The sequence below is a fragment of the Larimichthys crocea genome, chromosome XXII (genome assembly GCF_000972845.2).
Source record: "Larimichthys crocea isolate SSNF chromosome XXII, L_crocea_2.0, whole genome shotgun sequence".
Classification (NCBI taxonomy): Eukaryota; Metazoa; Chordata; class Actinopteri; family Sciaenidae; genus Larimichthys; species Larimichthys crocea.
The window spans coordinates 19,239,728-19,267,308 of record NC_040032.1 but is presented as its reverse complement, the minus strand read 5'-3'; the positions used below and the strand labels follow the sequence as shown (position 1 = coordinate 19,267,308).

Genomic DNA, 27,581 nt, shown 5'->3' with positions numbered 1-27,581 from the left:
GGTGGGTAGAGGGGGGGTTGGGGCTTTGAAGAGGAAAAGAAAAAAGAAAGACAATAAGAAAGAATGATGAAACAGGCTCCTTAAGACTTGAACCTCTCGGGGATCTTCCACACATTTTCCTCTCAGGCAGCTGAGTGCAACCTAAATGCCTGTCATTTGCATATATTTCTGTGATGAGCATAGAGAAATAGCAGGAAACACCTTTGGGGAGGTTTTAAATTCGGAATGTGTTTATTTAATGGGACTGGCCTGTTAGGCATTAAAACGAAATCCCATATTCTGTTTAGACAGCCGCCCCCCCCCCCCCAACAGTAGGCCCAATTCCTTCTTTTTTGTTGTCCCTGGGTTTTGGATTAGCCCAAGCTGTTTATACCATCCCTCTTCACTGATGCTCTAAAGTATTCAAAAAAGGCGGCTGATATGTTAATGAAAGTGCTAACATATTTACTGTATGGTGGTAGGGGAATTTAAACATGTTTCAGCATGGCAGGCCCAAAGATATGACTAGAGTTTAGAAAAAAAAAAGTCTCCACCACACTTTCCAGAGTTCCATTATCTCATTGAGGTGCTTTCACTCAGGCACGCAGAGGCAGTGTTCACCGCAGTTACACTTGCTGTTCCCTCATTATCTGGCTCCTACCTCTAAAGAGAGAAGCTTCGGCTTGCTCTCAGGCAGTTGTTTAACTTTTATTTTCGCCACACGAATCAGGCATCAATTATTTTTAACGATCCTGTAGAGATAGTGCCAAAGTAGCTCTGATGGATTAGCACATTGTCTTTAGCACAATCAAAAACGATCGCTTACTGCAAAGGGAACGGATATTTGCAACCTTATAACAACCTGATGTTGTAACTGGCATTGCAAGGGTATGTAAAGTTTGGAGCATGCTTTTTTTATTCACAGGTTTTATATCCCAGCTGGGTGGATTACCCTTAAAATTTTTTTTTTGCTACAGATTATCCATGTTCCCCACAGAAAATAAATTCCTTTAGTCCTAAAAGGAATCGGTATTAAAAAATATAATTGCTGTATGAAATATGACACTATCCCCAAACACTCAATTGAAGTGACATTGTTTTTTTTTTCTCAGTTTGAAAAAACATTTTAGATTAACCTGTCATTGAAAAACAATACTGTTATTTCGCATACAGCATTTGGGAAAAAACATTTCCTCAGAGACAGGTGAGTTCCAAACCACAACGGTTGTCTTCGACATTTAAAATTGAACTTCCTTTGTAAAAAGTCATAAGTTGTTGGGTTTTTTTTCCTCTTTACTTCTTGTTTTATAAAACTCAATCCACTAGCAGTAGGATTCGCTCTGCATTTAATACACCCATCTGCAAAGACTCTAAGGGACTTACATTCACCAAAAGACAACAAAGACATGTCTTGATGTTGCACCATTTGAAGATGATTAAAACACTCCATGGGGATACCCTTGATGCATTTCTTATGACTTTCTATTCCGATGTATTAATATCTTCCAACACGTTTTGACGGTGGGTTCTCTGAAACGTACTCTGCTCTCTTTGAACAAGCCGTGCATACACACTGAAGCACTGTTTAGAGATCATCACACGTGAAGCATGCTCATCAGTTCCAAACTTGACCTAGTTACAGGATTGCCACACACATTGTACAATGTCTGTTGTCAGTCTGAACCCATTCAGCTTTGCAGATTCCTTTCATTTTGGGACGTCATACATTTTCCTTAATACGTGCTTGCTATCGCAAAATTAGTTACATCATCCTAAGAGCGAAGTTTGGTTGGTCATCCGCACTTAATCCAAAGCGTACGCTGAAACCGCAAACCTGGGATTTTTTTCCTGATTAACAATTGATTTTAGCAAACAGCATTTTTCTAAGAGGAGAATTCTAAGAAAGACTTACTTTCTTTACAGTGCACCCGAACAGATATTAATGTGGTAAGTGCTGACACCTTTCTGACTGAAAGACTAAAGGGCTAGATGGTTCTACGGCCCAGGCGTGTAAAAAACGAGTCCCATCTGGGATGCTTCTGGACGGTCCCCGCTCATGGCAAGCATCTCATACTTCTACTCTCTTTAACCACTGACCTGGAGTGGTTTATGCAGAGGTATCCCATTGTTAGGAAGAGCCCTTAGTCCTTCTCTATTGAAGATAAGAACTTTCCGAGCAATTAGCATGTCAAGCTAAATTATTTAATCACTATTTTGCCAGCTATTAAAGAGAAGTTGTTAAAAACCAACTGAACACAAACAATGTGGTGGCTTTGCTCCTGCTGTTGTGTGAAAAGAAAGTTAATCGATTTCCGGAACTTTTTATGGTGGAACCTCAGGAAAAAAACATTTGACTGTTTAAATTAACACCAGAACGTTTACGCACAAAACCCAAAACAATTAATTGTTCTTAAATAATATTGCTGCATAATTAGGACAGTGCTTGCTAAAGTTACATTGTCAAGAGTTCAACACAGAAGATTATCCCCATAAAAAGAACTGCCATCCGTCACAGACCTTGCAAATAAGTGTTAGATTTTTCATTAACCATAACTATGTTTTCCTCCGTAAATCTTTACGGGTTCTTTGGCTGTCAACAGTGCAGATGTCGAAAAGCAGAATATAAAAAAACACACGCACAGTTTTGGGTTTTGCGAATCATCTACTATTGATGTTCCTGTTCACAAGTTCCCTTCATGTTAATCTCCATGGTATGTGCAGATTCTCTCAATGGATTTGGAGAAGCTCATTAAAAACCACAATCACTGTCAGTCTCTTATTTAAATACCCCTAATACCCTCGGTTTTACTTATTATTTTCCATGTCAAAATTGTGACAATCCAATCCTCTAGTCGCTTACTCATGTATGAATACTAGAGTCATGACTTGCATTCTTTATTTACCCTTCCTATGTACTTGCATTCCTTACCAACTCTCAGTTGCGACGTCTTCCAGCCGCCAGTGCCATTACAGCAAAAAGACACAGCCATAGTAAATATTCGTAACTTAGCAGGCGTTCTAGGATATTTTTCGCGAACTGGATTTTCTGGGAATGCTTTTTTAATTACCTGGCAGGCGCCTTCCCACTCCCAGGAATGAATCCCTCCCTTGTCCATCGATACCTTCTCCACTTCTTTTCATTCCTGTGATGCCTCTTGCTCACTGGATAGAGATGTACTCCCTATTTGATCGACCTCAGGGTTTCAAAAATTTACTTCATAAGAAAACTGCGAATGGTGTGCTTTACTTCCTTTTGCTAGCCTGGTTGGAAACGAATATGGACAGGGGGAGAATCTCGCAGCTGTTTGTCTGGGATATCTTACACAAAGTGCAAACAGAAGAAGTTGCTGCATTAATTTACATACTTAGTTTTTGTAAGTGTAATGTACCAAGGGATAAAATTTGAGACCTAGAATTAGAAAATTAGAATGGGTGATATTGATTTGACAGGAAAGCTGGTGATTTATCAAAATCAATAATCATGATTGATCAAGTTAAAATAGGGAATTCACTTCGTCATGGCCAACTGTGCATGGTGATCTACACCATCTGTCACTTGTGGCATCCAATGTGAAGTCCAAACCAAATAAAGCCATCACACAATGTTACTTTCATCCCTCTTCTTTTTCTTTGTCGTCTAATCTGATAATCCTATGCTTTTACAGCTTATAGTGATGCCTTATTTGTTTGACCTCCTCATTCAACCCGTTTAATAGGAAACATGTCAAGTGAGGAAATAAAGCTGCAATTCCATGGAATCTTTAAAACAATCCCCCTCCATAGCTCTTTTTTGTATACTACTTCAACTGTCCGTTCTACTACAGCCTAAAGGACTCTACCAGGGGCCTGTACAGGTACGTGAGTTTACACAGTCTTAGCCTTCTTTGGGCTTCACTGAGCCTGGTAATCCAGGATAACCTGTTATAACAAAACTGGATTTTGGACTGACTCGGTTTTAAATGAAGCTATCTGGATCTTATTTTCATTCATATTCAACTGCCAATTTTTTCATTGGAGGTGTTCGGAGCATGTGTGTATGTGCAGTATTATGCAAGTATGTGGGCCATGTTTTAATACGATTATCTGAACTAACCTTCCCGTTATTAGGTCGCCATTGTGTTCTACACCGTTAAAAAGTTGAACCGAGTTAAAGCCCAAGGCAAAACTGGTCAGGACACAATCTTGTTCTTCGATTACAGCTGTGGTTGGAGCCCCCTTTCCATGGACTGTATGAAACATTGCCCCTAGTATTTGTGAATCTGTGTCATCTTGGTTAGTCCTGTCTCTGCGGCTCCCCACTACTCTAAAAATGGATAGAGACATACAGTAGAGTTGAGGTGAGCTGAATGAATCTTGGTGTTAAACAGCCACCTTTGATGGCAGCACACAACCCATGCTCTCAAATCATGTGGAACTTTAAGCCTTCGGATTATCCCCCTAGTTGTTGTTTGTTGTATTAGAGAACCAACACCTGTTTTCTGTACCAGGCTGTATGTAAACACATTTATTTTTAATGAATATTGATTTGCTTTGTAGTCAGCCTTACGTGGTATGTTCAAGGAATTGCAGTTTTGGGCACATCAGCGCTTCATTTCATATTTCCACTGAGGTTGTGCTTGGTGTTCCAGATGTTATTAATTGGCACTTATAGCGGATTATAGTGGCCCACCACTCATTGATAGTATTACCCATTTTACACTAATAAAACCCAAAACATTGGGACATTAAAAACCATACTGATCTGGCACCTCTCTTAAGATTTGCCACTGTAATAATTTATGGAATTGGCACGAATTCGAAAAAATGGATCCTAATTCCACTTTTAAGGTCTTCGTTCACAACTGTTTGGAGTGTAATCTCAAAAGTAAATTGATCCTTGTTAAGCCCTCCAGCCCTCAGAGGGACTATGGCCCAGCTCTGTTGCACCCAAGTGTATTACAGAGTAATCCAAGTTTTGGTGTTAATTCCAGTTACACAATTTTCCCTGAAAATATTTTTATTTGTTGCTAAAATAAATTGTCACACATATAGATTGAGTTTTTTTCCCCATTTTTCCCTCCTTTTATTTTTTCTATCATGTCAACTTGTTACGTCCTACGAAAATGCCTTTTACTCTGAGTAAGACAACATGTAGCTCCACTGCGTGGGTCACTTACGACTGACCCCACTTTTGGCATCTAACCAAGTATTGACCCTATTGCTCATATCCAAATATTGATTTGTGCCGCTTTCTAACGCTATTAAAAGACTGGACTATACTGTGGCACTCGAACAACAAGAAGAAAACTTCACTTAATGGTAATAGAAAAACAGTCATCTATCTCCTCGTCTGCACTGTTTGCTCTTTGTTTTTGGCAAGTTCAAACATCCACTACCTATGATCGTGTGCAATCTATTCAAACAAGGAGGGCCTAAAGGTACATCATTATTGTTTCTTACTATAATCAATGTTTATTAAAACCCATTTCTCAGCAAAGACGAATTACCCGGCTATACTAAGTGCTTCACACACGAAGGAAAATAATTATTCTAATGAGTCTTTGCTTTCTTGTATATTCATATTGTCTTGCCTTTCATTAATTCCTTACTGAACAATGCTAAATATGCGTTGGCGCAGTCAAAATGTGCTTGTATTGTATAAAGCGAAAACGTTGTTGAGACTCCACATAACACACCTCTCCTCAGGTCCACTTCCTGTGCCTTTAACCTGACATCTGACTGCGTCAATAAAACTCTAGTTTCGCCCTTTTGCCTTCTCTTCTCTCACTGGACATGATGATCTCTGAAATGAAAAATTGCTGTTAGTCTGCTCGGAACCAGAAGTCCAACACGAACAAAAGTTCTATGTCTGCACGAACACATGTACACACGTGAATCGACCCTAATCACGCCCCACACAAATAAATCAGAAGGAAACTCGCTCTAGATTACCAAAAGCACCAAATTGAAGCCCAGATGAATGAATGGGCCACAGGTGTGTAAACGTAAAGTCTGATTCGGCGTGTTGAATATGTATAATCAGTCCCACTGAGAACTAGAACATAGGGAAGGACACCTAAAATGACAATAATCCATAATAAAAAAACCCCTGATTTGAATGTTAATGTTGATCAAACTTTGTTTTGCAAAGCAACAAAAATAGGAATGAAGGAGGCGCTAAAGCATCAAACAACGTGACACAATTGTTCAAACAGTGGCATGCTGGCTGCAACACACAGCTGAGAAAACAAAGAAGAAAATAACTGAAAAGGTCCTTTCCATAATATAGAAACTTTGCACGTCTGGCAAAGACGAAAATGTCACACAGACACAAAGGCTAAAAAGCAATAGGTTTTTAAATTATAACCCTGTTATTACCCCTTGTCGTTAACACTCAACTTGAACATTGGTACCATTAATTCCTTTAATTTTGTCTTATTTTATTTCTGAATCGGGAACATGGGATCATTACTACCAAGGCAGAAGGGTGGAGTCAGACCATCAAACAGGTTGCAACAAAGCCAACAATTAAGCTCAACTCAGTACAGGTTACAGAGAGCATTTCCAATACCAAAACTATTCATGTTCTGTGCTTTAACAAAGCTCACTACCAGAAGAAAAGACCTAAATACCAGGGGATTTAACCCACCCTACAAAACTTTCTACGAAATATGTTCTAATATTAATGAATAAATTGAATGACCCCACCCCAAGGAAACACTGAGGTTCAATGTGTTGCTTGTAGCCATTAATGTCCAGCATCTCTATAAATAAGATATTTTCATACTACAAATTAATGGAGTCTTAATTAATTAATTCACAGAGAAGAGAAGTAAATCTGTGTTGACCCTTCTCATACACTCGATTGTATGAACTTGGACATGCAGATTAAAACCGTTGGTCAATCGTCTTGACTTTGCTGACCCTAGGGACACCTAAGAACTTACAGATTTAAAATAGAGGAAGTGTGGTATTTGACCCTGCTCTGCTGGGGTATAATTCACTTCTCTACAAAAGCAGAAGCAAGGGAAACAATATATTACAAATGGAAATAAAAGGAAGTGGTTGCAATGGCAAAATGATCGTTAGCCCTTCATTTGCACATGGATAACTGCAAAAGCCCTAGATGAGAACATTTTAATGGTCTCCACGTCCCTATTGCCACTATTCACTCTTGTGAAGTCTATTGTCAGATTCTTCAAAATCAGAACAGGTCAGTCTCAAAACCACTTCAAAGTAATTAATTTATACAATAATATAAAAATATAGAATAATGTCAAATTGTTTCAAACAGGGACATCAAGGGGGTTCTTTGGATTCAAGGGGGCCAACAGACTTGTTAATAATCCAGGCACCCTCTGTCCTATCTCTGGACAGCACTTGACCTCTTGCCGTCTGGTTTGCGTCACCCACCTCAGGCTCAAAAACACAACCATGGTTAAGAATATATTTTGATAAGAGGATACGAGACTGAGAAACTGATCAATAATTAATTGAGAGAGGTCAGTCAGCATCAATTGGATGAAGTCCCGCAAGGTGAGTAAAGCGAACCACAAGTGTTGGCCATGTAAGAAATTCCTGTCGGAAAAAGAAAGACAATAACTTTCGACAAACAGGGTTTGATGTTAAAAAAAAAAAAAAAAGGTTTATGACTAAAACGATTTTTTTTTAAAAAGCCCACCGCACCAGAGTAACTTGACAAAACGAGAAAAACTTCTGCATTATCATACTTCAGGATTTTAGGCAGCCCATGATGCACTACTGTTGTTCACCTAAAAAACCTCACCAACAGCCCCACATATCTTTGTTTTTTTTTTTTTTTTTAAAGCAAGGTCTCGCATAATCATCATGTCAAGGGTAGTGTCGCTCAAGTATAATGCACTTTAGCAATCAGATGAGAGCCTGTTGTTCAAACTGGCTCCCTTCGATGGTTAACAAGTCAAAGATTTCATTAGAAATCGGCACACGAAGAGAGCTTTATTGGATGCTGGGAATAGCCAAATGCAAGTAGACAAGGCCCAGTAATTTATAGTCCCCACAAGAGTTATTCTTCACTGCTTGAGGTCATAAAATTAATATATGAATCTTGACAGTCAGGACACATCATGGGCATAATTTAATAACCTTGCTCAGAACCATATTTTTCCTGCACTAAGGGATTTGGATAGATCAGTTCACCAATCAGTTTCATCACATCCTGTGTACTTATGAGTCCTAATTATAGTTATTGACTTGGTAATTAAATGATCCCAGAGGATTGGCTGTCACAGTGGTGTCCTGGGATCTAGTTATTTTACATAGTCAAAATTACACAGAGCACTTTTGGAACAAGTACAGGCCAGGCGCTAATCTTGAAATAATGTACTCTGGGTGATGTGGCACATAGTAGGTTTCTGAGGGAATTTTTGTGATCAGCTTTTGCCACCAATGATCTTTGTCAGTTTCTTGGCCCTTAGGGAAAAAACACATATGGCCCAACAAGGTGGAGTGATGCTATGAGGGGGACAAGTAGTGGCAAACCCCATCTACTTAAAAAAATGTTTTTATTGTGTCACTGATAAAGTTAAGCTTGTGGATATGGGTGGTTTGACACAGGAGCATATTCCAAAAAGATACACTCTCACCTGTTAAGGGGGGAGAATACTCAGAACTGCTTGTCACATGGTTGAATAACTCTAGCTCACTTCATCACACACCATCCAATGCTGCATTGTTGTATTGGTCACCTGCGGAGGGGTAGAGGTTAGGAGACAGGCTTTTCTTTTGTGAAAAAAACTCCCGCCTTTGTGGCACTTTTCTTATATACGACCAAGTTCAACATCAGGAATGTTGTCTAGATGAGAAAACAAAAATGGCAAGTGATCCCAAGTGTTTAAACGATATGACTCTATGATGGTCAGCTTTTTACACTACCTTTGAGTGTAGCAGTATTAGAAAGATTAGAAATATTTCCAACATGGTCAGGTGTGAGCAACATTGTTAGTTTGTCCTTGCCTTGTAACACCACATCAAGACAAAATGTCCACTGTACATTGCACAAGAAATATAACTTTAATAGGCCATTCATTTCAACTTTGGAACACGGCCCCTGGGACTTCAAACTTGGGGTTTTGTATGTCTGATGGGAAAATATGGTCTACTTGTGTTTAAAATGTTGATGTAAGAACTAGAGTTTTAATATACACAGAAATCCCAAGTGCAATTTAGCAGGTGTTTGGTTATATCAGTGTTCTGAAAGTCAACACACCACTTCTTTTCACATACCAGTGTTGGAGATAGAAAAAGTAATGATCTACCAATTACTTCACCTGGAAGAAGTTGAACTACTGCTTACACAGACATCTTTGCATTGCTAGAAGTTACTAAGAACTACTGTTGTTGGGATACAGTTGTGCTTATATAAGTATCTAAGTGGATAAGAAGACTAGCATTGGTCCCAATACCGTGTGTTAGCTAGAGTGGGGACTTAACTTAGCTGATCACTGTCCAAATCTGGGAAGAATATAGCCAGAGAAGCTGCACAAAAAAATTCTGGGTGGATGGATGGATAAGGTTATGTTGAATGGTAGCAGAACCCAAAATGCAAACACAACCAGAGACCAGAGCATCTTATTCAAACAGAGGTGGTGGTGCAACCAACCATTGACTGAAAAGGTCTTAAAGGAGGAGATCAAATACGGTGCAGGGGCTGTGGGTGGCAGAATACTTCACAGGAGCATCAGGTGTTAGGATAAGACAGAGCTGGATGAGCAGAGAATGATGGAAAGGAAATAAACACAATTCACAAACAAATATTCCCAAAGATCTCAGGTTGGCCGTTATGTAGCTACCATGGAGAAGACTGAACGATCTGAGAGTCTGGAAGGTTGACTTGTGTTTATACAACGCCTTGATTGGTTGATGAGCAGCAGTGAAGGACGTCCAACACAGCAGGGACATACAAATAAGGACAGACAGGAGGGAAGGGGAACAGCCTTTAAAACCACAATTGCTGATTTAATATTTCTGTTTATGTATAGATGAGTAAACTAGACACCAATATTATTCAATTAGCTTTAGAGGCACTGGTAGGGATTTTTTTTTCACTTTTGACATTCAGCAATCTGCCCTTGCTTCCTGTTTCCATGCTAAGCTGCGATCGGCTAATACTGTCCCACACTGAAGGGGCTATCAGTTTTCTCATATCACTCTCAAAAAAAAACAACAATATGCAGATTTTCTAAAATGTTGAGCTTTTCTTTTGAGCCACAAATAATTGTCATGATCTTTGCGTTACTGAATAATAAAATGAAACATCTAGCCGATTTACTTTACTGATTTGTTCCCTGTGTTCTTTTTATTTTTCTTCAACATGAAGATCAGTCAGAAATTCAATTTGTATACAGCAAAAAGAAATGAGAAATGTGAGGGGTTTGTGGATATGACATGCCGTGAATGATATGAAGCCACACTCATGCAATAAATCAGATATGTGGTAGAGTATGTGCCTTAGCAGACAAGCCACAAGGACACTCTAAAGATAAAGTTTGACAAACAAAATTTCTCAAACTTCCTGTATAGGTAAATAAATGCAAGAACTGGCAGGCATCTGGGAATGCGCCTTGTCATACACGAATTTCATTGGCTTGAAGCGGGAGTTTACACTGAACTCTGACCACGCAAGTTTGATGCTTCAGTAAAATGAATATAAAAATTTTTCTTCTCAAAGTTCACCCAAATGGGCATCGTTGTGGTATAGAAATGCCAGGCTGATGTTTTCTGTTGTTTGGCAGCCACCTGCATGACAAGGATAATACATTTTCTTCAAAACATAGTAAAAAGTTGTGCTTCCAATGCAAATTCTGCTTGAAAAAAATGGTTTTTGGAACACGCTGAGCCTACAAAGGGGCAGTGAAGAGAAGAGAAGGGATTATCTTGCAGTTTCTATGTTTATATGGACATTTTGGCCATTTTAACTATGGTTGGTTCCATGTAATGGTAAGGGGTGAGGTGCAACTGACACACCATTATTCTCATATTCTCACACCGATTCACCTCCTGTTACAGGACGAGCAACCACTCTTGTTTTTGAAGGCTCTGTATTTTTCGTAGAAATGCAAGACATTCGTTTACAATGTACAAAAACGTACAAAGCATATTTCTTTCATACTTGTTAGTCAGGGATGAACACATCATACTCAGGAGTATTTATACCTCTCCTAGCTAGTATGAGCAGGAAGAGGTCACAGCCAGATCGCAGCCTGATACTTAAATATCTAACATGCCATACTTGCATGCGTGAATTCATCATTAAGTGGGATTTCATGGTAAAAAATAATGAGGCCAAAGACATCTGGTATTAAATGTGTCTTGGGTGATCCAGTAACACAAAATGTATGTTAATGGTACGTATGTGGGCAAAAATCGCCAAGGGGAGCAAAAGCAAAGAAATTTAGTTTAAAATCACTGGAACAGGTCTTTAGTTTCGGTCCTTGCAATAATGTTTCTGCAAGCTTTTCTTATCATAAAAGCACAGAGGTGAGAATTCAGGTAAAATGAAGCCGTTATTGGCTGAAAATTTTACGAAGTGATAGCCATTAACCATTAACAACCTGAAAATTACCCCTTCCCTTTTCTAGTTGTATAAACTTACATAACGCATTTTTGTAATGTGATTCATTCTGTTTGCATCAAACAGCCACATATTTGTATTTCAATACATGTTAGGTTACCAGAAATAATTAACTAAAAAACTCTAATGAATAAATAAATAACTATATAAAATGAAAAGGTCGCTAACTATTGTGTCAAGTAAGAAGCGTGGATGGCTTTAACCGGTCGTTAACACAGCCATGTAACAAGATTAACCAGGTATTGATTAGGGATATGAGGGCCATGCCAATGTATGTGATGTTTTATGTTATGTCAAGGTAATTTTAGGGCCACTCTGTCACTGTCATGGTTACCAGCAGCAGCCATTGTGTTGCTGAAGCAGCTGAAAGGACCATTGTGGACTTGCGAGATAGCTGACACGAGCTATCTCAGGGTGTCAGCAAGTCTCAATCATTTCAACCAGCCGGTGCCATACTGTGAGTACTTGCAAAAAAACAGCACTGCTGTAGTTGCAATAACATTCTGACAAAAAACACGAAGAACAACAATCTTGTTGGTTGTTGAGGTTTTCAGAGGGTGCCATTGAAATAGCAAACAAGTAACATGGTAGCAATACTTTTTAGAAGCGATTTAACAAAAATCAAATCTTCACTTTTCATCAGGAATGCCATATGAGACGTGGCTGCTATTCAGTAGCTCGCCCAGTGCATGAGCCAAAGAGCTTTCCCTCATCCAGTTTTGTGCCCGTGTTGTGCTGTGGGGATGAATACCATTTGTGTTTTTCCTCCATGTCCGCAGTCTGCCCTGGGAAAGTTTTTTTCTTTTTTTTTTTTTTTACAAAATATTAAACTTAGTTGCAGTGTGTCAGGCACTCAATGCTAGAGTAACATCTCATTCTCAGAAAAAAAAAAAAAAAGCGAATGAGTGTGTTCAAAATCATCAGGTCATGGGCGATTTTAATTCATGACTGTTTCAATGCAGTGTGAGTGCAGAGTGAGTGTACCTTTGGGTGTGGTGTCGGACAGAATTGATTTAAGCAAACTGAAAGTACATCAAGCAGTACAGTGAAGTGATTATAAATGTTGGACACAATGCATGGTTATGTTTAAAAAAAAAAAGTGATGCATGTATTATAAATAAGAAACAGAGATCATCTCTTGTGGCTTCTGTTGTGAAACTAAATTTCCCATGCATGCACATGTATAATTCATTTAGATAACATTACTTCTCTGCAGTCTCCATCATGAAGGGAGACGAACTGACAGGAATGAGGGGTAACGAGGAAGAGAGGGAAGGAAAAGCACAGACAACACGGAATCCCACTTTTGAAATCTTCACTTCTTAATAGATATAGGGAAGAGATGGGCAGTGCCACACAACTGGATACCAAAAAGAAAGACAACATACAGCAAGAGAGAGTGTTAGTCTGACTTTAACAACCGCCACAGCACAGGCCTACTACTGGCTTCACATCCAGAGTTGTTCACAGTCAAGTCATTTTAATTAGCCATCCTTGGCCATGGCTGCGCTATCACGTGTGAACAGAGACTGCTCGGAGGGCTAGTTTTTCAGCGATAACAGCAGCCATGGTGGAGCTATGTAGTAGTGCTGTAGCTTTTCAGGCAGATAGAAAAGTGAGTCACGGCTTGGTAAGTGAACAAATTAAACCTCAAGGGAGCAGGACAGGAGGCAAGAGCCTCAGCCCCTGATTTCAGGCATGGCAGCCTGTAGGTGGGGAAGTCGGAAAAGAAGGAATGTATGTTGGTGTGTGTGTACGCCTTTGATTTCTGTGATTAAATCTGTTTAAAACACCTTCATTGTGTAAAACAATTGAATTCACACTGCGTGAAAATCAGGATGAAGACGAACAGGAACACAGGGATAGCCAATCTTCGCCTGTGAGGGAGTAGCTAGAGGGCAAAGATTAACAAACAGATCAGCATGTAACTTCAAAGTAAGATGAAAAGCTGACAGAGGCTCATTGATGTCAACAGAAATACGTTATATACTGGAACGATGACCTCGTAAGTTCAAGGACGAGTCCTTTTTCATTCTTTTCAGACCAAGGCTTCTTTTTCAAACTCCTACTAATATGACACTCAGCTGCTTTCAGGCGTCATCACATGACCTTGCAAAACATCAGTCTGAAATCATATGTGTGTAATCATACCAGCAGTAATTTCTCTCCCACCAAATTATTTTAAATAGTGCCTGGTGCTGATAGAGATCTCCATTGTAGCAGCAACAATTACCAACAGAACCACTTCCTCTTCTGCTGACAAAAAAATAAAAGCATGAGAAAGAATGTTTTAGCAGCAATGCTATTTCAAACTAAATTGAGAGCTTTTATTGTAAAAAGGTTCTGACCAAAGTTCAAAAAGATTCTATTACTCGCTCACACAGACCTGAAATAGCCACCATATAGTGTGAGTTATAAGAGAAATCACTCCTTTAAACGATTAAAAGATTATACTTATCATATTGACTGTGGGCCATGGCATCACGCATATGAACAGTAGCAAAGCAAAGCAATTGAGTTCAATTTCATGAAAACACATTGACAAAGAAATCAGTCACTGCCAAGGATAATTTGTGAGTGAAAGTATTTCGTACAATTATTACCAGAATAAATTAGCCTTCAGTGTGGAACAAAGAGCAGTCAGTCATTCTCAAAATTAAAATGATTTCATATGTATTATTCTCAGTAAGAATGGGGAAATCGAGTTTGTTAAGTGCATTTCATGTGTCATATGTTAAAGTAATGTTTATCCATTCTCCCCATCTTCCAACACGAGTAGATAATAAGGCGGCTGAATTGCTAGTTGGTGAATAAGGACACTAGCCAGATTAGTTGTCACTCACTAATGTATTCCTTAATGCAGCACAAAAGTGCTTCTTTTTTTGTTTCTTCATTCACAAAGTAACCCACTCTGAACAGAAATCCAGTTCCATTTTTAAAATCAATCTCAGAAATTATCCTTGAGTATGTTCCATCTAATGACTTAGAAAAAAAACCTACCCAGAGGCCAAACAAGTACAATGACCAATAATGTACTATGTTAAGTTAACTTTACTTGAGTACATCCATTTAATACCATTCACTTCAGCACTTTATCTGACAGTTATAATTTCTACAGCCACTTTTAGATATGACATTAAAAAACACAATGGATTCTTAAAGATGACCGGCCCTCTCGACTGTTCGCCTATTCAAATCGTTTGCTTTGCTATACTAAGTTCAAAATTCATAGTCATGACTATGATGTATTGAGAAACCCAATGTACTGCACCCTGATGTTATTAAAAGGCATTACACTTCATATCAAATTCAGTGCAGTCTTTTCTGCGCATGGTTTGATTTTTAATGCAAGAAATACAAACCTGAAGCAGTGAGGACAAAGTCAGTCAGCAAACAAGCATAGTGCTCGCTCAAGTTGTTATATACTGTATACAGTTACAATTCTTTTTGCAGACTCAAAGTATTGCCTCGCTCTGTGAACACATGTTGACCTTTCAACTATGTGTGGCTGTCTCACGTTCCAATGGCTTTTGAGATTTTGCAACTGACCCACTGCACTTGAGTCAACACTGCAATGTTGCAGTTTATTACCCGCTTCCTATAGGTTCTTTTTTTTACGCCACAGAAGCACCTTCATCATGCGGGAGGTGTAACTTTTTCACAGTAAGATAATGAATCACCATGAACTTGCAAAATGAATGCTACAATTGGTCATAATTCCTCCTTTACTCGATCATGCTTCCTCATCTGGATCCTGGAATGTTTAGAGCAATTTTTCAGTTCTGTTGGAGATTAGCATTGCACTCACTCGTAAGTGCAGTTCAAACAGTCATAATGTACATTCATTTTGTTTTTTAATCATAGATGATAAGTGCGATTGATTAATCTTGCCTCCTCTTTGTTATCCTTCTTTGTTCGGATAAGATCGTCCTTAGACTTGGTGCAAAAGTTTTTTTCATTTTTTATGATCTGTTGTGTTATGAGCTACTCTTCATCTGGATTCAGCTAGAATGATTGTGTTTGTGGACTGCGAATTTCACTGCTCACAGCTAATGGAGGATATCCACCACCTCAGGTCAGAGCTTTAGGAAAGGGATCACCTCACTGAAGGTTTTGTCTCCATAGCTGCTGCCCAGGGAAAGCATATTTCCTACTCAGCCTCCATTCTTCTAGATGATTCAGAGGTTGGCACTGGAACCAAGTTCATGCCACTGGTCTCACATCTCCACTCCGAAGTTGTCCCAGCTTGCCCTAGACAGAGATGGTACACTGGCCAAAAGAGAGATCAGGTTGGGGTTCTTCTCAACCCCCTTTAACACTCTCTAACAGTTTCAATCTAGACTTAAAAACCACTCGTTGACCAAGCATTGCAGCTGTGGCCCCCACCCTCTGGAACTACCTTCCCCAAACTATAAAAAACGCAGTCAGTTTATAACTTTAAGGAGGTGTAATCCTGTTTCGTAAGCACTATGTTTTTATTGCTGCTCTTTAGTGGGGTTTTTGTTGTTGTTTTACTGTTTTATTCCAGTATTTTTTATTTTGTTATTTCTTTTTTTTTTTTTTTTTTTTTTTTTTTACTTAGTTACTTTGTTTTTATTTTTTATGTCCTTTTTATCAGTTCTTTTAACTCGTAGGTACAGGTGCTTCATAAATAAAACCTCACTTACTTACTACTTTTTTGTAGAAATAAGCAGCATGCTAAGGTGGCACTAGAAACTGGTGTCCCATCTGTGGACTAGATGGTGGCAAACAGATTCAACATCACTAAATCCACTCTCCCAAACACATCTGCATGGTTTTTGTTCTCTTATAAACACCCATCTGTCACATCATATTTCCTGTCCCACAGGGTGAGCCCTGCATGTATCACAGTTAGGATTTCAAACAGCAGGATTTCCTAACACTATGCAGTCAAGCCGATGGATGCCGCATTCCCATTGTGAAGCCATGCTGTGAGAATCATGAAATAGACAAACTGACAGGAGCAGTTCAAACTCAGTTTATTTACAGGGCTGTGTCTAGTAAACCGTTAGTCATCTCGGTGGGGCCACCCTGGTAGCTGGCATGATTCAAAAGCCTTTCACCTCTAAAAGTTTGAAATAACTTAAAAAAGATCTACAATCCCGGGTGGCAGATGGAATGAATGTGACTGTGGGCTTGGCACTCCCTCTGCTGCTTACTTGTGCATGAGTGATGAACTCTTTACTGTCAGCCAGAGCCTTACACAGAAAGCTGAATGTTCAGGTCTTTTCACATAAAGGCCTCAAGAACTCCGCTAAAAGGCATCTATTTGCATCTAAGGGCTCTTTTACAGAATATGACAGCCATGGTATATCACATGAATTAAAGTATGTTTTTATTATGTATAATCACCGAGAAAAAGAAACCATTGTGTTTTTCTTCCATATAGAATGATGATTTAGTTCTTAAAAGTGGTCCCATTGGCATTAATAAATGGACAAAGCCATGATATCATATGTTCAAGTAAATGCATCCATTGTAACACACTGGAAGGGCCAACTGAAGAGAAAAACATTTAGGGGATATTTGAACTTGTAATGTATACATGTATCAATAGTGTTAGGATTGATCGTTAGGCTGGTTGGTGAGGTCTGGTGGTCGGGAGAGGATAAAAATTAGGAAGGGGCATGAGTTTTCTGTAGAAGCCGCCAAATGACTACTGTACTTACTAATGTTCCAGAGCATTTTAGTTAGTTAGCTAATTGTTTTATTCCCGTATTATCTTACTTGCTCCATCATTGCAAGTAGCTTTTATCTGAGAAGCAAATATCAACTACCTATCCATCTCCCACTCAATATTGTATCAGGCTTTCCGCTTCATCACATTCTTAAGTCTTTCAGTCTTTCATTGGTTAGCTCACAGACAAATTGATAGAGCCTTGACTGTCTCTCATCCTGACTAGTGTAGCTTTTCACTGATGTGCTGCTGCAGATGCCTCATATATCAAAAGACATACAGTACTGTGCTGAGACAAGCCTAATAATAAATGACATGTTAAAACTCCTGTGGGTACCCAAATATGCAACACTGAACACACCAATGATTACTGATGAATATGTATGATGTGAATAAAATGCTATATTGTGCAACAAATACCTGATAAATGAAGGGGAAAACCATAAGTAAACCCCCATAGGTGTTAATACATTTGCGATATGGTGAGTGTGATGTCATAGTTTGTGATTAATAGAAATTTCACACAAACCATACTGTGAGCCCCTGAGCTTGGGTGTCTCTTCTTGTTTCTTATTATTTGTCACATATACAAGTAGTCTAATTTGTCATAATAGGATGACTCATTCTCATGAAGACAGCAATGCTTGACTTTCTAACCACAAAGAACAAAGGGCTCCATTGCACTGCTTTGAGTTTAAAGTCAGTGGCTAAATTACCGTAGATCTGACATTTGTCAAACAAATTGACAGAAAAATGACGAATCAGAATGCTGAACATTATGTAACAAAAAAAAAGACAATAAAACAGTGTACACCATAGCCAAATGTAGAAGTTGACATCACAGAGATTTTATTTTGTGGGGATTATCCGTATCACTTCAGCCTTAGGTGGATAGAAAAATAGTATATTCTATCTGAAGCTGTGCTTGGGAGGTGACAGGTTGTAGAGGGTTCTCAGCCACACCAGAGTGCCATGCTCAGTCATCAGCAAGTGATTTCCCATCAAGCATTGAACTGTGCAGTTGGTTGAGAGCAAACTGGGGCACGCAGCTCTGAAAACTGCAGCTGCCTCCTGTCATAAGGTCGTCGTTGCTCATATCAGTTGACACCACAGCAAGTCAAGTCAGCGTGGGTTACGAAGAAACCAGCGTGACTGATCTGACTCATCTTAAACAAACTTTTTATTTTGGCATCTCATCTGAGACTCAAAGGACGACACTGACGCCTTCGCTCTCTTGATCTTGTAGCCAAACATCTCTCATTTGGATGATTACATAGTCTTCTCCAGCTGGTGGACTTGTGTCTTTATTGTACAGATTTGCTACATATGTAAACTGAGCTATGCTTAAAAGGGTTACTTTAAGTGTTGGTCATTGCCAAAATAAAGTCTGTCAGGTGAAAAAAAAAAAATATTAGAAGTCTCCATGTCAGAGGTCAAAGTTGAACATAGGTGATCTGTAAACGTGATTAATGTTACAACAGGCAGTTTGGATATAATAATGGATCCCAACCATTGTGACACCGGGGAGGAGGGTGATCGGGTGCTATGTTTTGCTGTGTAGTTTGGGTAATAATTTTACCTAAGCTGGTAGTATCTTTCAGTCTCAATGTCTGCTTTGTTTCTGCCTCATCCGACTTCTTTTTAGCAATTTGTCCTGTCTATGAATACATCCGTTTGTCTGAAACATTGTCCGGTTAAAGCAATTGAATAATAGTGGATAATGGATATCTTACCTTGTAATTGCAAACACACTTGTGCTAATAACTCATCCAGTGTGTCTTTTCAGAATTGTTGCTTCACGTTCTGATTAATTCATGATGTGTAACAGATACAGCTGTGCTGTTTCAGTCTGATGATGCAATTTTTATCTACTGAAATATAATTGACTCATTAACTGGAAAATTAAGTCCTCGGGATGAAGAACGCACACCACCCACCCTTCTCAGTATTTTTTAAGAGGACTAATTCTCACATAGCTGACGTTCATGTTTATTTAGTAGTCAGATACAGACGTTATACTGCAGCTCCCTCTAGTGTTACACCAAGCTACTGCAATGCTGCCGTATGTGTGATTAGAGATAAATACAAAAATGGAACAGTCATGACAAAGCACTAATTTCAAATCACATTTGTTTGCATCTCCATTCAGTGTTTTATATTCCTAATAATATAGTCCAGGGTAGTGGGTATTGTGGCAATATGGATTTGGAATAGCAGCTTTAAATCCTCCACTCCTAACTAAACTACACATTGGGTGAATAGATGTGGAGATGCCCAATTTATTTGCTACTCTGTAGGGTACAAAGAAAAGTTGCAATATTTCAAAAACAAGTATCTTAATTGGGAGTTGTTTATTTTTAGGTGCATTTTATGCACGACTAGCTTGTTTCTGGCTTTGCTCCTTGTGTGTTTGCTCAGTCCGTCTTCATTGGAGGTTCTCTATGATGAAGAGGAAGTCATGTAGCTCAGGTCTGTTTGGCAGCATTTACAAGATGCTTTTTGTCCTCCAGGATTGATATTATCAATGTGCTTACAGTATGTTGGTCTAATCTGGTCTAATCACTGCTCTGCTGTTCTTCTTAAAGTTCCTTCCCCCTCATTAAAAAGGTATTTTGGGGGGAGGTCTTGCTGATCTGAATCAAGGGTCTAAGCATAGAAGGTACAGATGTAAAGCCCCATCAGGTAATTTTGTAATTTGGATGTTGGACCACATAAATAAAAGGGACTTGTCATGACTTGTCTCAAAGCTCTTACCTGTTCTGCGCAGTTTCGTTTAGATTTATTCAAACCTTACATTTTTCTGTGGACATTAAGAAATCTTTATTCTTGTTAAGCCTTGTTGGTATAAAAACTTTGACAAAACAACTTCAAAAAGTGTGTAATGTGCTCAGGATAATGAGAAGTTCCATTCCATCTACAGTTCAATGACAAATAAGTGAACTACATCCACTGACAATGTCTCTGTGATACAATTGAAATCTCCACAATAAGCTAGTCGACCTTGAGTTGAAACTAATTTGTCAGACTGCTGGTTCTCAAGGACAGGATGAGCCTTGAACGATAGGTTACCTTATTATGCCAAACTCATACAAACCTTTTTATGGAGTTCAGTGGTGTTTCACAGGCTTGTGTCTATAAATGAAGAACTGGTTTTCTTATTTAGGTGTTGAAGAACTTTACTGTGGAGAGCCTCGACTTCATCAACACATTGGGGATAATGCAGACTAGGAGCCGAGTATTATTTCTAGCCATCAGTGCTGACTTCTCTCTGAATTGAGACAATCATGAATGACATGTTCAACAAGCTTTAGACTTTTCGTTGAAAAATGTCACATTTTTGTGACAATAAGCTAGGATGTGGGTAGAATTCAACATCTATGTCCTGTCTTTTGAAAGTAAGAAAGTCACTGTTGTAACAGACAGATGTAGAATATTAACCACATATTGAAAAATGTATTTCAACGTGGCAAGAAGTGTGGGATCTGACTTGTTGTCATGTTTTTCGTTCACGTGAATCTTCTTGTTTTTAATTTTAGGTTAAGATAGGGCCCTGCTAACTATTTAATCATAATACCAGGAGTCATAAACCTGATTAAATGAACACTGTACAGACAGGCGTGCAGAAAACATGATGGCCAAGTGCTTATCCTGCACCACCACCTAGTGGAAATATTGCAAAACAGCATGTACTAATTCATACTGTAGCTGAAATATAAATAAATGTATATATGTTCCATAAGATAAAAAAGTTGATGACAGAATAAAATAAATGTAAAGACATACTGCAGCTCCATGCAGCAGAAACAAATACAATGTTTAAAATAGGTTCTAGTTTCAATCAATTAATCTTCTTTCCTTCCGCATGAACACAGCTAAGAAGTCTGGAAGCATTATAATAACTTTCTGTTCCACTTCTTTTGCTCCATCGTCCATCTTTTTATTTAATTTCTGCATATCTTATCCCTTTATTCTTCCATTTGAAGAATAAAAGATTGATTATGTAACTAGTCAGGAAATAAAAAATCTCTTCCGTCTGAGTGCACTTGAAGCTTTTATTGCTTCCTGATATTTCAGCTTATTATGGTTTAAATGATTTATTGATCAGGAGCAATTCAGCAGATAGGACTCATTTTGAATTAGTATGAAGCAGTAAGGCACTCCTAAAGTCCCCATTGTCATTTTTTTTAAATGTGTAAGTTAAATAGAGATATTAACCAGGCTTGCCTTAAACTGCAGTGGTAATCATGTTTTATTCATCCGTTGTAGATTACAATCTGCTAGGGAATACAGATTATTTTCAGATGATCAATTGAATGAATCTAAATTTATTGTTCAATTCTCATATCATGCATGGTCTTTCGTGGCTTGATGTCCAGAAACACAGGCTTTGCTAAAGGTGTGCATCACTGTGATTCATGTGCAACAGGTATTCAGGTATTGTTTTTAATAGGAGTAACCTCATATTTATGCTGAAACCCTTACTTTATTGTATAACCCAAAGTTTGTCTCTATACAAACACAAAGTCACACACCATTTCCCCTCTGAGGCATTTCTGGTCTCCTCCAACTGCCTCTGTGGTCAGCTACTAAACACAAAAACTATAAAAATTTATTATGTACATACTTTTTTTTTTGGTCTATTCGCCTACTTCTGTCTTTGATTGCATTGGTGTCTTATGTTTTACATTGTCTGTGTGGATGTCAGTGGTGTGTGAAGGTAGTGTATATCCCAGTATGTTAGAATAAATGTGTTTAGGTATTTGTTTGGTCCTTGTTTGGTTATTTTTGGATATTTATTTGTGAATGAATGAAATAACTATCTTGGTCATTAGTAGATGGTAGATTAATCCCAAAGTTATCTTAAATTGGCCCAAAGGGTAGTGTGGCATACTAAGTAACCCCTAGTTATAGTGTCTGCATATGTTATGTACTATATAGCCTATGTGTGACTATATGTTGTAATATTTTCTAAATTGAATTAAACATTTGTCACCACTTCTTAGACAAGTGTCTGAAGAGTTTAAGCCAGTCCAGGTGAAGTCCACCTTGAGGTACTGCTCATCCAAATCTAGTTCCTATTAAGGAAAAAGTATAATAGGGGTTTAGGATAATCCTAAAAAGCCTGCAGTCACACTGAAATTCATTTGCTATTCATTTCATGAGGAGGAGTGAGATGCCTTCAGTTTCTGTCAAAATGCATTCCCACCCCCCCTCCTTTACCTCCTGCAGTTCAGTCTGATTAACTTTGACCCCAACATAATAAGGCTCCCATGTCTAAATAATTTGAGAAAAAGGGTGGGACTGACCTCTCTGTCAGGAAATATTGATTGTTGTCATTTCTTGTTTGTGTAACTGCTGTCAGAGTGACAGGAGAGTAGGAGGGTGCTGTGCGAGTGTGAGGACAGTGATAGATGATATGAATTTATTTCAGCAGATGCAGCCACACTTACAATAATAACAGATGAGGATAGGTATTCATATTGCCTCCTATTATATAATGTCTTCATTCAGGACTGGGATCCACAATTAAACTACAATTAACTGCCGCAGGGGAAGGAGCATCTGTTTTTTGAAGATTTCAGCTTATAAGGGTATTGAATGAAATGGGGGAAAGGCTAATACATTTACAAAAGAGGGAAAACAAAAGGGCAGAAGTAGCAATGAGTGAAATGAAGGCAGCAGGAAACAACGCAAGCAACAGATTTTTAGAAAAGCAACCCGGCGGGTCTCCTGACATGACCCAACCTCCCGTCATTCCTATTATTCATGCAACAAAATTGCCATTTAAATGCAAAACACTTCAACATGTTCAACATTCAATATATTGAGAAAATCAGAGGTGAGAAAAGAGTATGTAATGATTGTACCTTTACCTTTAGTAAAGAAGTTGTTCTTGTGCTGAGTGTATGCAATCATATAAATCCAAAATACATAATTTATTTCACTGTTATGTCATGTAGACGTACAGTCCCTGACAAAAGTCATGTCGCTTGGTGAAAGCTGACCTCAAGTGCCCCTCAAATATATTCAATCAATTTTTTTTTTACAAGAAATAGCTATTTCAATCCCAACCTTTTGAAATAATGTTTTGGTGCCAAATGAAAAGCTGAAAAGCATTCTAACTTGCGGTACCCAGTCAGTTTTTGCAAAGACAAAAGTCTTGTCGCTTTGTCATATGATGCACCCAATCCTAGATTACAGCCTGTGAACAATAATTGATCAATCAACTAGTGGGTGTGTATAAAAAGAACCCCAGCACACCAGACCTTCACATCAACTGCAACTTGCCTCTGACAACATGCCCAAGATTCACCCTGAGACCAAAGCGTTGATTATCAAGAGGCTGAAGAACCAGATTCCACTGCTGATGTAGCTGACACCTTCAATGTGTCGCAGCGTCAAGTACAAAGATAAGAAAAAGATTTGAAGAGATGGAGATGTTTTTTGACAAGCCCAGGTCCGGAGACCCCGCAAGACCTGGCAGACCGCAAGACAACTGCTCTAGGGACCGTTTGTTGGCTCGAAAATCCAAGGCCAGCCCCTTTTCCCTGCCGCAGAGTCCACCAGGCCTGGTCACCTCAGGTCACGTGTGTCAAGGTTGGGACGCTGAAAAGTGGCAGAAATGGATTCTCAGATGAATCTTTCGGTTAAATTACATCACAGCCACCGCAAATATTGCAGGAGACCTACTGGAGCCCGCATGGATCCGAGATTTACCCAGAAAACAGTTAAGTTTGGTGGCGGAAAAATCATGGTTGGGGGTGGGTGTGCAAGAGATTTGAGGGTGGAAGGCATATCAATAGCTTGAAAATCAAAAAGTATTAGCTCTTCTTACATTCCCAACCATATAAAAGGGGTCAAAATTTTGCAGCAGGATGGTGTCCATCGCATACTTCCATCTCAACATCAAAGTTCCTCAAGGCGAAGAAGATCAAGGTGCTCCAGGACTGGCCAGCCCAGTCACCAGACATGAACATCATTGAGCATGTCTGGGGTAGAATGAAAGAGGAAGCATGGAAGACGAAACACAAGAACTTGATGAACTCTGGGAGCATGTAAGACTGCTTTCTTTGCTATTCCTGATGACTTCATCAATAAATTGTATGAATGCATTGCATGGATGCAGTCCTTCAAACTCATGGAAGTCATACAAGATATTAAATATGGATCTCACAGCACCACTACTTAATTCACTGATGTTATGCCACATTTTTGTATTTGAAGTAAATTATTTGTTTAATTTTCACATTACTCTCTGTAGGCGACAAAACTTTTGTCTTGCCAAAATCTGACCTTTCTGTGTTCATTAAATGATTTATCTTTCCTTGAGTGAAGCAAATTTATTTTAGTATACAAGACATAATTTGGGAGGGTTTTAGCTTTCATATGAGCCATTTCTAAAACCAATGGATTAAATAAAAGTCAGGTTATAAGCTGTTGTTTCTACAAAATGGATAAGCGACAAGACTTTTGTCAGGGACTGTATATCAGCCTCATTTGGATGGAAAATTGTAAGTAAGTAAAATGTTGCCTATTGGAGAAAGTTTCACTAGAAGTAACTTCTTAGAAAACTCCTGTAATTGTAGGATAGAAGCTCTGCCTGAGCCTTTCAGTTCTGGCCTGGTATATCCGAAACCTTCTTCCTAATTGCAACAGAGAGAAAAGACTGCCATCAGGATGTTTGGGATCCTCAGATTCTCCTAGCTTTATTCTCATGTCTGGTGTCTGCACCAGACAGTGATCCCCCTGTCGGGATGCTTTCAATGGTGCAGGAGTACTGTAGAAATTATAGTATTTATAAGTATTTATAGGGAAAGTCTCCCCTTTGCTTTTCTCACCACAGAATCAGAATGCAGCACACAGTTCAGACACCAAAGTTCTTGAAGCTATCCACTCTTGATGTTAAGGGGTGGACATAGTTAAGCATGTTAGGGAGAGTTAAGGATGAGGGTGATAATTAGGTGCAGTGTAGAAAAGTAAATACTGAATTAGAATTTTGACTCCTTAGCTATTCATAAAGGAGAGGTGAGCAGAAAATCCACTGTTGCAATTTCAATGCAGGTGAGATGAAATACAGTTTTGTCCTAAAAATAAGGTATATCTTACATCTATACATAGACTAATGTTGATATACCACAATGTCCAAGAATGACCCTTCATCCAGCATCTCTAGTGATGCTTCTCGTTCAGATTGTGTGGATTTATCTCCTCTTTTGCCCTTCTAATTTAGACTGAAATTGACTGTTACAATTCTAACTAACACTGTGTTCAGAAATGTAGGAGCACATAAAAATTGGGGATAAATAAGGCTGCAGAGCAGTTACTGCGCTTTCCGTGATGCCAGTAATTGTGTTGTTAGCTGAGAAGATGATAGGCCCATCAGTCATTTCAGCTCCCTGTGAAAATGATTTGTATGAAGTATGTGGGATGAGATAGTTGAGGTGGATGGGATTATTTTTGTTGGCTACAACCTACAGTAGCCTGCATTTTTCTCTTAATCAAATTGCCAGCAGAAGCCAGGCAGCATGTTGCCATCTCAGTATATAAATATGCCTGCTTTCAAACCAACAAATGAGAATTTGTGAATTTATTTACAAAAAACAGTGTCTAAATATATAATGTAATGGATTGCTGTGGTTACAGGGGTGTGTTTATCAAACATTTAAAAAAAGGTGCACAGCATAAAACCATTTCATCTGTAGGCTGAGTTGATCCATTTAGAATGAGCAACATATTAAAGCGAAGAGAAAAGTCACTTATCAAAATAACATTCATGAAACGGTTGTAGTTATGGCACATATATCTGTGGTGTCACTCAGGAGTCAAATATGAGCCTCCAGTGGTAATGACTTCCAACCTAATTACATCAGAGTACAGAAAGATTCATTAGTCCATTTCTGATTTGGTTGTCATCTAATTAATTCAATCCAAGTGGATGTCAGTTGAGAGTTGATAGTTCTGTGTTTTTCCTACCACTTTGTGTTCTTTCATTGTGTGCCACTGCATATTAGGTTTTGCTTTATGGTGAGAGCAAAATCGCACCGTAAACATTCAAGCCAACATCTCAGTATTTTCCTCCACAATCACAAAACTCCATGTTGTCCACCATACGCCATGCAATGTGTCCAGTGGAGTTACAAGTCAGGAAAACCATAAATAGTCAAAAACAAATGAAGTGTAAACCACACTGTAGATGTGTGTTTCAATGTACCAGCAGCAAAAGCTCAAATTATGCTCTGCTTATTTCCATTACAGAAGTTTCCAATGAGTTATACTAGTCAAGACAAGCTATGGTTGCTAATGTTTTAGGCCTGCTAACTCAGGAGAGCAAAGTGTTTTGATCGTGATTGTGGTCTTTTTCCTCATTATCTGAAGATAACAAACACTGCTCATTGATCCTGTATATTATAAAGAGAAATGTTTGTCTTGAGGTCACTCACCTCCTTTGTGTCTCTTCTCCAGGGCGTTTGAGCTAAAAGAGTCCCCGGGGTACTTGAGTACCAATTTAAAGTTTCCAGGAGATACCATGTGCTAATTAGTATAGGAGAGAGTGTACTTTATTTGCTCATTAGGGTTTCTATAATTCCTTTGTAATGTGTAAGAAAAAAGTAAGGCCATGCAGACTAATTGTTAGTGCAACAGCATAGATGTATTTTAAGATATCTGTTGTGTTTGTTTGAAGTTTAATATCAGGTGAGGGTCAGATCCCCCCACACTGTGGAGGGGTCCAGGTCATTGCCAGTGGCAGGCTATGTAAAGTTGTGAGTTTCCAGTAGCTGCTGTCAGGATCACATTCTGCCCATGATCTGCATATTTTATATGGAGAAATGTCGGTATTGTTACCGTGTCATCAGTATGGGTGAAACAAACACCTGTTGGTCTGCACCTAACCTCTGATTCAAGCCTCTGCTTTCAAAGTCCAGTTGCTACAAGACCATCTTATCTTATTGTTGGCAGTATACCTGTAGGTTAGCAAAATACTCACTGGCCCTGTTTAAATCTGGCGTAAGCATGAATCTGTTTCTAATTTCTATATGCAAATAAACACATATATTAAGTACAATTTCCATTGTACTGACTCTTTGGTCCACATTATAATCAGACAGCATGATTTGTGTGTATAGTATCCACAAAAATGTTTTTTTTGTTGTCTTGAAATTTAATATGACACTGTTGATAATACTGCAAATGAATACATACTCCCACTTATGTCAAGGACATTAGTTAAGTAGGTGGTATTTCACTGTGCCTCATGTAAACACTGCTAAAAGAACGTGGCTATATGCAGCACTTCTGAAAGTCTTTGTGATCAGA

General features: G+C 38.7%; 1 long non-coding RNA gene across 1 annotated transcript in view; it reads right to left on the bottom strand.

Annotated features, from left to right (window-relative positions):
* The window catches only part of LOC113744391 (uncharacterized), an 89,765-nt gene extending 63,034 nt beyond the window's left edge, over positions 1–26,731 (bottom strand). The window contains exon 1 of the long non-coding RNA XR_003461478.1: positions 26,708–26,731. This is a non-coding gene — a long non-coding RNA (uncharacterized LOC113744391). The remainder of the gene's footprint in view (positions 1–26,707) is intronic.
* Positions 26,732–27,581: the final 850 nt, after the last annotated feature.